The 9,324-nt window shown below is 44.8% G+C and overlaps 1 long non-coding RNA gene across 1 annotated transcript; it reads right to left on the bottom strand.

Annotated features, from left to right (window-relative positions):
* Window positions 1-4,224: 4,224 nt before the first annotated feature.
* Window positions 4,225-6,906, bottom strand: LOC129603486 (uncharacterized). The gene is made up of 5 exons (XR_008693369.1): window positions 6,269-6,906; window positions 5,823-5,932; window positions 5,014-5,221; window positions 4,608-4,930; window positions 4,225-4,537 (listed from the first exon to the last, which is right to left on the bottom strand). It is a non-coding gene; the product is annotated as an uncharacterized LOC129603486 (long non-coding RNA).
* Window positions 6,907-9,324: the final 2,418 nt, after the last annotated feature.

Below are 9,324 nucleotides of genomic sequence, written 5' to 3'. Positions count from 1 at the left end.
AATGATACCCGAGGCCAGCGCGGAGTCCAGATATTCCTTCATGGCCCGGGTTTCCTTGGGAGAAAGCTGATACAACCTCCCCTTGGGAGGCGTGGTCCCTGGGCGCAGGTTGATTGCGCAGTCATGCTTTCGGTGGGGCGGAAAGGAGGTCGCACGGACCTTGCTAAACACAGCGCGAAGGTCGTGGTAGCAATCGGGGACTCCCGTCAGATCGGCCTGCTCGATCTCCTCACCGATTGTCGCCGTCGCCCCTGCAGGTGCCTGTTGGGAGACTGCGGGCTGAAAGCAAGTGTTCATACAGTCTGAATCCCATCGGCTCACCTCCCCCTTGCGCCAATCCAGTGTGGGGTTGTGTAGCCTCAACCACGTGTGGCCCAGTACCACCGGGTGGTAGCACGACTCCACGACCAAAAACGTGATTTTCTCGGTGTGCGTGTCAGAAAAAGTCATTATTACCGGTTCAGTTCGATGCGTGACTCTCCAGAGCCGTCGTCCGTCCAGCGCGGCCGTTTCCACGGGAGACGCCAAGGGAATGGCCGCGATGCCCAGTCGCTCCACCAGTCCGGCGTCCATCAGACTGGCATCAGCTCCGGAGTCAATGAGGACCGCCTGCTGGACGGATCGGGTACTGGAGACTAGTGTTACCGTAGGCAATGACCGAGCGGAGGCGCTACCTAAAATTGTTCGGCTCACCGCTACCCTCCGTGCTAGCGATGAGCCATGTCTTTTAGTGGACAGCGCAGGGCAAGATGCCCGGCCTGACCGCAATACAAACACAGTCCATGGGAGCGTCGACGCCGCTTCTCCTCTTCTGTCAGCCGTGCGCGGCCGATCTGCATCGGTTCCTCTGGCTGCGGTCCCACTTCCGGGTTCCGAGGAACGGACTGACCGCCAGGCTCACGCTGCCCCCTCCTGGGGCTCGTGGTGCGAAGTCGACGGTTCTCCCGCAGGCTTTCCTCTCGGTGGTGCTCCCGTTCGTTGCTCCCCAGCCTGCGGTCAATTTGTATCGCCAGGGCGATCAGAGCGTCCAAACTGCTGGGCAAATCCCTCGCTGCCAAGCAGTCCTTGACCCGCCGAGAGAGTCCGCGGATAAATACATCACCCAGTGCGGTGGCGTCCCAGCCGGCTTCTGCGGCTAGCGTGCGGAACTCGATTGCGTACTTCGCCGTCGGTCTGCCGCCCTGTCGAATATTAACCAGCCGCTGAGCCGCTTCGCGTCCCGGGGTGACTTCCTGGAAGATCTGTTTCAATGCGGTGGCGAAGGCGGCGAAGGTGCACACGCAGGAAGAGCCGTTTTGCCACTCCGCTGTCGCCCATGCTTCCGCGTCCCCCGTCAGGTGCGAAATAGCGTATGCCACCCGAGCGCGCTCCGAGGGAAACGCGGGTGAATGCAGTTCAAAATGAATCTCACACTGTGTGAGAAATGCTCGACAGTCTCCTGACTCACCAGAGAACCGTAGCGGGGCGCCCAGCCTGGCGTCTGGAGCGACGGCCATGGGAACCGCTGCTGCCAGGGGCGCTGCCGCGGCAGTGGCGCTCGGGGTCGGTCTCGTCTCTCCCGTCGAGCTCTGGGTCAGGCGATTCATTGCCTCAGTTAATCCTGCCATCGCCGTCTCCTGTCGCAAAACACACTCGGCCAATCTCTGGAGAGCGGCGTTGGTTTTCTCCTCCTGCTCTGCTGCGCGCTGCTCCTGAGCCATGAGCTGAGCACGGAGGTTCTCTGCACCGGCGGAGTCCATTTCTGGCCAGATTGTTCTGTCAGGCTTGGGCAGGTGTCGGACCCACATGCACGGCGCAGAAACACAGATGTGATTAAGTGCAGGTTTATTCGGTGAATCAGAGTCAGGCAGTCCAGGTCAAACACAGTACGTTCCAGTAGGCAATATACAAAGGAGCAGGCAATCTCAGAATCAAGGTCCAGGCAGGGTTCGGTACACGAGCAGACTTGGCGACAGTACAGACAAGGATCAGGCAAAAACTCACGGTCAGATTATCAGGCACAGGTCTTTCACAGGTTGCAGGATCAACAGGGTTCAGGCAAGAATCAAAGGTCGAGGCGGTCACGGTCAAAACACGAATGGCTACAATAGAATGCTGGAAAGAGTACATGAACTAACAATCTGGCGACTGGTGTGGGTGAGAGGTGGAGGTTAAGTACAGGTGCTGATTACTAATTAGCAACAGGTGTGGATGATGAGAACCGGAGCGTGACAGGAAGTTAACAAAATAAAACAGGATGTGACACGTAACATGAATCATGACACATTCAGTGTGGTTGAAAGTGGTTATTGCACATATACGGTTAAAAATTAAAGTCTGCTGTATGTATCTGGTAGAGATATGAAGATGTTAGATAGATTCCACGGCATGTGCCATAGATACAGCAGAATGTGCCATAGATGCCATAGATTCTGTGACATGTGCCGCGGCATTTAATGGCAGCTGGCAATGCCGCAAATTAAGCTTGCCCTCACGTGACAATGACGCAGCAACAGTTTAATTAGACACAGCAGTACAGCCAGTGTAATAAAAGGCAAAAGCTGCATTTGACCACCTTTGAAGTCCAGTCTGAAAAGTCCTCAGATTAAAGCAATCCCTTGTGTCTAACTGTCTAATGAGTTGTTAGTGTTGGTGCGACCCTCCGTGTGCGCCTTGAGTGTCTGCTCCGATAAAAGGAGAACAATGGAGCTGGAGGATGCGGTGGTGAAGAAGGCTATGGAGGCAGCGAAAAGAAGGATGGAGGTGGTGAAAGTGGAGGAGTAGGAGGAAGGTGGCGGAGGAGAAGGTGGCTGAGGAGAAATAAAAGGAAGCGGGAGGAGTAGTCAGAGGCACAGAAAAAGTAGAAAGTCCCAGAAAAGCTGTAGGAAAAGAGGAGCAGCCTGACAGCCTGGGCCACTCAGTGTACGGTAGATGTTTGTAGCAGCCGCCTTACAAGCACCTGGTAACACCCACAACCACCACGGTGAGGTAGGGGAAGGGGAAGGAGGGAGGGGGTGTCTGTCTTGGGGGTGGAGCTGAAACCAGCCTCTAGCTGCTAGTGGTGCGGCGTAAACGCAGCAGGATGGTTCGCTGATGACGTGTCAGACCCAGAGGCACAGTCACGACTGTTTGACGCCAGAAGCAAGCTCCTCTGGACTCGAGTCGACGTGTCCATGGGAAAGACACTGAAAGTATGTGAATGTCAAAGCTCTGTTTGAGGCACACTGACCTCGAATGTCACCACAACATGAGGCTCTCACCAGGCACCTCCAACATTACCACGGCAACCACCACTTCTGGGTGGTGATGCCTATGTAACGGTGTGTGTTGGAGGAGGAGCCAACAATAGCCTCTGTGCTGCTGGTGGTGCAAACATGGAAGGCTGGTTCACCACCCATGACGGGTAAGATCCCACCTACAAACCCGGGACGACCTAGGGCAGGCACAGTCATGATTGTTTGAGGTCAGAGGTGCTGAGGAGCTGAACTGAAAAGAAGCTGGGACTGCGGCCGCTGGTTCGATTCCCAGCTTGACTTAAAGTTGAATGTGTGTAAAGCTCCATGAGTCCACTCAGTGATCACTGCTACTGGTTTGGAAGGCTGGTTCGTAAGGTTCCACCTAAAACCCGGAGGCACAATCACCTGAGGCTGGTACAGTACATGCCCCCCGATTAGTGTGTGTGTGTGTGTGTGTGTGGGGTAGGGTTGGGTGTCATCAGGTGGTTGCTAACCTGCTGTCATGGTCCTGCCACCTGCATTTATACTGGAAACCTTTAACTGCAATAAAGGCTGCTCCTGAATTTACTGATTGATGTTATTTTTATAGAGCTGATTCACAAGTTATTTCAAGGCCCTTTACAAGGACCCACACTACACAATAAACAAATCCCACATCAAGCTTTTAATTGGAGCCATAAGTGATGACATTTTTTAATGCTGCCTCACAGCAAAGACGCAGGTTTGATTCCTGCGTGACCCAGGTGCTTTTCTCTCAGGAGTTTGCATGTTCTCCTCATCAGTTTCCTCCCACAGTCCAAATACATGCAGTCAGTTCACTGGCTCTAGTTGTAGTTAGTTCCTCTCTGTGTATGTAGTTCTGTGATGGATGGAGACCTGTCCAGCGTAAACAGCATTCACCCAGAGACACTCATAGAAAGATACATCAAGTCACACACTCATTGACCCCCCCCCCCCAGATGAGCTCCTCCTCACTACCTCTGTTTAGTCATTGGCTCACCGGGTCGTCACCTGTGTTGTTTGAGAGTCACGGTCGCAGTCACGGTGGTTTGAAACCACACACGTGTCAACTATAGTTGAAATAAACCAGCAAGATTAAAGTGATTAACACATAAGTAGTTTAAATATTTATTTGCTTGCAGTAACTGCATTAAGCCTGTGATGCACTGGCATCACCAACCTTAACCTTTTATTTTTTTATTTATTTTTTTTGGATGGTCTCCATTTCATGTGTGCTGGGGAAGGGTAATTTGCACTCCAGCCCTTTGCTTCAATGATTTTAGTTACTTTGGCCACTGTGGGCTGCCGCCTGTAACATTTTGCTGTGAGGGAAAGATGTCAGTTTAATTGATTTACATTATTTTGTCCTTAAAATCTTTCATGTCTACTTACACAGTAGATGCTCTTTATTTTTGAAACTGGGCAGCCCTCCACTTATCATAGACGCTTCTCTCCACTTGGAACCGAGCATTTATCCATCCATTTTCTCCCACTTGGTCCCAATTGGAGTCACTGGAGGGGCTGAAGCCTATTCCAGCTAGCTGAGGGTGAGACGCGGGGTACACCCTGAACAGGTTGCCAGTCCATTGCAGGGCACCCAGCATTTATCTTTGAGGGTAACTTCCCATTCATGGTCACCGCAAACTTTTCTGCCATCTTGCAAGGCTGGAATTGCTGGCTCCTCCTTTTTTGCTCCAGTTCTTGTCTCATCTGAGCTTTAACATAAACCCAACCCAAAGGTGAATTACTTTCATACTTTACCAATGTAAAAACATATTTTCTGTTTCCAGTCACTGACCTGCAATCAGTTAAACTGGCCATAATGTTTGCAGTGGCCAGTTTCTTCTGCTGTTTTCATCTAATGTGACTTTGCCACAGCTGTTGTGTGGGCCATATAATGAGCCACCTTATCTTTTGCTTCTTGCTCCAGAGAACATTGAAAGAACATTTGTTTCAGTGACCCTTCTGAGCTCCTGGCTGGTAATGTTTGGGACCTTTTTTTAAAGCTGCAATGTGAAAATATTAAATAAGTTGAATTTTATCTTCTATTGGCCAGTTAAATAACTCACTGTTCATGGAAACGGGGCATATAGCTTGTAGCACTGGGGTTTTCCATTCATCTCAAAAAGGTGATGGATTAAATAGGTGACCAAGTTGCATTATTGACGATCATGAAAAAGCTATTTTAAAAAAAGGACTGAAGGAAGTATTTGTGGTTCATTACTTAACTGTTAAAGTTTAATAACAAAAATTAAAACTCTTGCAATTTAAGGTCATTAATTACATTAAATCCTTTCAAAATGAAAGCACTAGAGGAAGTGTGTGCTTAATTACTACACAATCCAATAGCGCAATTGACTAATCGGTAAGAAGCATGGAACTGCTATGGATTGAGCATCAGGAGTTTGACATGTCAAACTGTTTGAACTCAGTCCCTCATCTACTGCAGCTGTGCTGTTGCCAGGAGACGAAGGTTTTTTTTTAACAAATTAGCAAAAAATTAAAATGTCAATGTAAAAATGATCATGTTAATGGTTAAATACAGTAATTGTATATTTTATATTATCATATCTTGGTATGTTGTGTTGCTTTGTTTTAAGAGCTTACCTCAAACTTTGTATGTTGTTGACTGCAGCCGGAGTTCATAGACTCTTTGCTTTAAGGTGCGACACCCGTATATAGGACCCCAGCTGCAGATCTTCCATTGCTGCCTCCCTCTAAAGGCACAAAGCCACTCAGAATTGTGGGCTTAACGCCTAGTAGCATATTTTATTTACATGTTGGCCATTGTAGAGGACAGTAAAATTTAATCAATATGAATCCAAAAAGTCAATGTGGCAGATTAAGTGTCAGTAGATTTTAAAAAAGGATTATTAATGAAACTAAAATATTAAGTTAAATTAAGTTAGTTAAATTAATAGAACTAAAATAAACTATTTACAATTTAAAGGACTGATCACAAACTCTTTATGGGGTCTTGTCTTACAATTAACAGTAAACATTAATTATAAACAGTAATCATCTATCTTTGTGTCATCACATGGACAACCTACCTGCTGTATCTTGAGGTTTTTTAGGGGAAGGGCTTCTTTCCCCTACTGAACATTTTTCAAAGCTGATACCTTAAAAGAAGAAAGGAAGACTGATAAGATGTCATTTCGTCAATATAAATCAATGTGCTTTGCTGATTATGAATGGACTTATTTCAATGACTTCACCCTGCACAGAGATGAAGCCTTGAGTGCCTCTGCATATAGTGAGTGGGGTCAGTGGTGAGGTTGGATGTATGAGCGCCTCTCCCTCCTGGAGTAACTCTTCGGATATGTCCAGCGGAGCACAGCGGGAAAAACTGTCTCCTTAGGAACGATAAGGTGGTGTATTTCCTCTTAAGGCATACCCCCTTAGTATGTAATTCCTCCCCCCTGCAATTTTCTCTGCATACTCCTGAAAAATGGTAATTTTGGCCACATTTTTTCTATCGGATATGGCCGCTATTTTATTGGTCTTTTTGGTCACCGGTTTAGCCAAATCGTCTTCAAATGCCCAGGACACAACCCTGGGCTGAACAGCTTTAGCCACCACATGTGTGTGTAATGGTGGCAGCTTAAAGTGGGGTGTCTCCTGTTTTTCATAAATTGAGTGCAAATCCATCTAGGAATGATAAGAGTAAAAAAGATGATGGCATTTTAAAAACAATTACATATGTATTTCTTTAAATGAAAAAATACAGCAATAAAGCTCTTGCGCTCAAATTAGAATAAATCAGCTCAAAAACAAAGCAGGCGGGCATACAGAAACTTTTTTTTTTTATACTATATTAAAACGAATGGGCACTAAAAATTTGAGCATTAGCACAGGTGAACTTACCTTGAGCTCTGCCAAAAGGGACTGGGCTTTCACAGATGTGCGGTATTTGTAGGTACTACTGATCAGGCACACCTGATAAAGATAATCAGCAGTTCAGCAACCATTAATGACCATAGCTCTACAGCCCTGTCTGTGACACTACAGCAACAGGCCAGTGATAGGCTGGACAGTAACAAATCCAAAGCGCCAAGCCTTTACCTTTATCCTACTTTTTAGTTAAGGTGACTTTTTAACCTATACTTCCAGTGTATATACTATTTCACAAAAGGGACTATATGTAAACCTTAAAAGCAGTTGTTTAAAGTTTTTTTTTTTTTCAGGCTTACTTCTTCTCTGCCCTGCAAAACCTTGCTGAGAGTCATAATTGAGGTTCATCTTCCCCCACAGTGTATCATCTTTCCAGCAACTTACAGACAAATGACTCCAACTGAGTGAATAAATTATATTTATAGATTGATAAGCAGAAGGTTCCTGGCTTAAGAAACATGCCCTCACATTCTAGCTGACATCACGCACACTAGCTCACTCCAACTGAAAATGTACCAAAAACTACCCTGTACTTAAACTGTTATTAATCAGAAAATATTAAATATATTACAAAACTGACTGAAAGATTAGTGGTTGAATGTTTGAAGATTGTGGTTAGTGTCTTCAGCCAAAGCTGAATAGTAAGTGTTGACATTAACCTGTGGTCAGAGACAAAAACCAGTAAAAAGTTCCAAAGCCTTTACTATTCATTCATAATATTAAAACAGTCACTTTGTGTTAATACAAACCATTAAAATTTAGCATTTTTCACATGAGATACAATAATAATTTCTCAAACAAAAAAAGGTTTAGGTCATATTGGATAAATGTACTATGTATAATTAATGTATAATGGGTGTTTATTGAATTAGCATGACATAACCTTGCTGGTTGAACTAGTGTTAGGCATTTATTAATTCAACTGCACTATAACAATGAAGACAGACTGTCCCTCAGTTTTTAGCAGACACAACACATGGAGTAAACGTATGTACAGTAGGAACAAATATGAAGCTGCTATAAGGAGTTGTGAAACTTGTGAGTCCTGAGTCATAATAGTTGAACGGTTAAAATCAACGTCTGAGTTTTATTTTGGTTTATTTAAAATCTGAAAGGATTTGTGGTGCAGAAAGTAGTAGCAGATATTAATTATGCCAGTAGGATATCAAAATAAGCAGCTGTAGTCTTCAGTAGACTAAGTTACACATCTTTAGGTTTTAATTCTAATTAGAGTCTGTTTTTCTTTAAAAAAAAAAAAGGCCTGTCAGTGAAACCAGAGGTATTTAGGCTTCAGTTTAGGGGGCTGACAGTGAAGGTATTGCTCCCACCACCTTTTTAGCAGAACAAAGTAGCACATCCCCTGTAGACTATGCAGTGGATAAGCAATATACAGATTTTTAAGAGTTATCTGACTTGAGTCATGAGCATGTCAGATCTCTTGGACTGCAAGTTTTTTTTTCTTTCCAAAATCAAAGGGTATGCTTTATTTAAAGCTCATAACTATCGACTGCATATTCCAGAATTTTGAAAAAGATGGAAAAATGGAAATCTAGTTTCATATTTTTGCTGTAGATAATTATTTTTATCCAGGTTTAGTGCTTCTTAAGTAGCTAACACTATAAATAGCAATAAAGCAAAAAACAATAAATAATGTTTTGTCTAACAGAAGAAACAATGTGCCCATCCGTTGGTAAGTACTGACTTGCACTGCGACTGTCACTAAATAGTTTAGGTGAAATACACAAGTTGTAAGAACTGTTTCTTTTTTTTTTGTAACAGCTGTTGTATCATTGGGTTAGTTGATCACTTCAAATGAGTTGTATGTACTTTATGAAATTAATCAAAACAAAGCCAAAATCCTTTTTCTCGTGTCCTCCTTTCGTTGTCTGCATCCTCTTAGTGACTACATACTGACTAAGTTAACACAAACAGTGCACAGTCACGTCCTTGAATTACAACATTTCATTCAATTATCTTTTTTTTTCTTAAATTAATCTATGTACAGTTCTCCCTCAATTTCTCATTTTCTGACAATTAATGCAAACTCAATGTTACATGTCATGGGCCCGTTTCAAGAAGGTGGTTTTGTGCAAACTCTGAGTTTGTTAACCCCGAAATGAGGAAAACTCAGAGTTTTCGGTTTCAGAAAGCGGGGTTACTTAAACCCGTAAGGCGGGGTAAGTTTAAGCCTGTTTCAAGAAGAGAGGTAACCGAA

Source organism: Betta splendens, chromosome 21 (assembly GCF_900634795.4).
Source record: "Betta splendens chromosome 21, fBetSpl5.4, whole genome shotgun sequence".
Lineage (NCBI taxonomy): Eukaryota > Metazoa > Chordata > Actinopteri > Anabantiformes > Osphronemidae > Betta > Betta splendens.
Note: the sequence above shows the minus strand (reverse complement) of the source record. Positions and strands in the feature narration are given on the sequence as shown.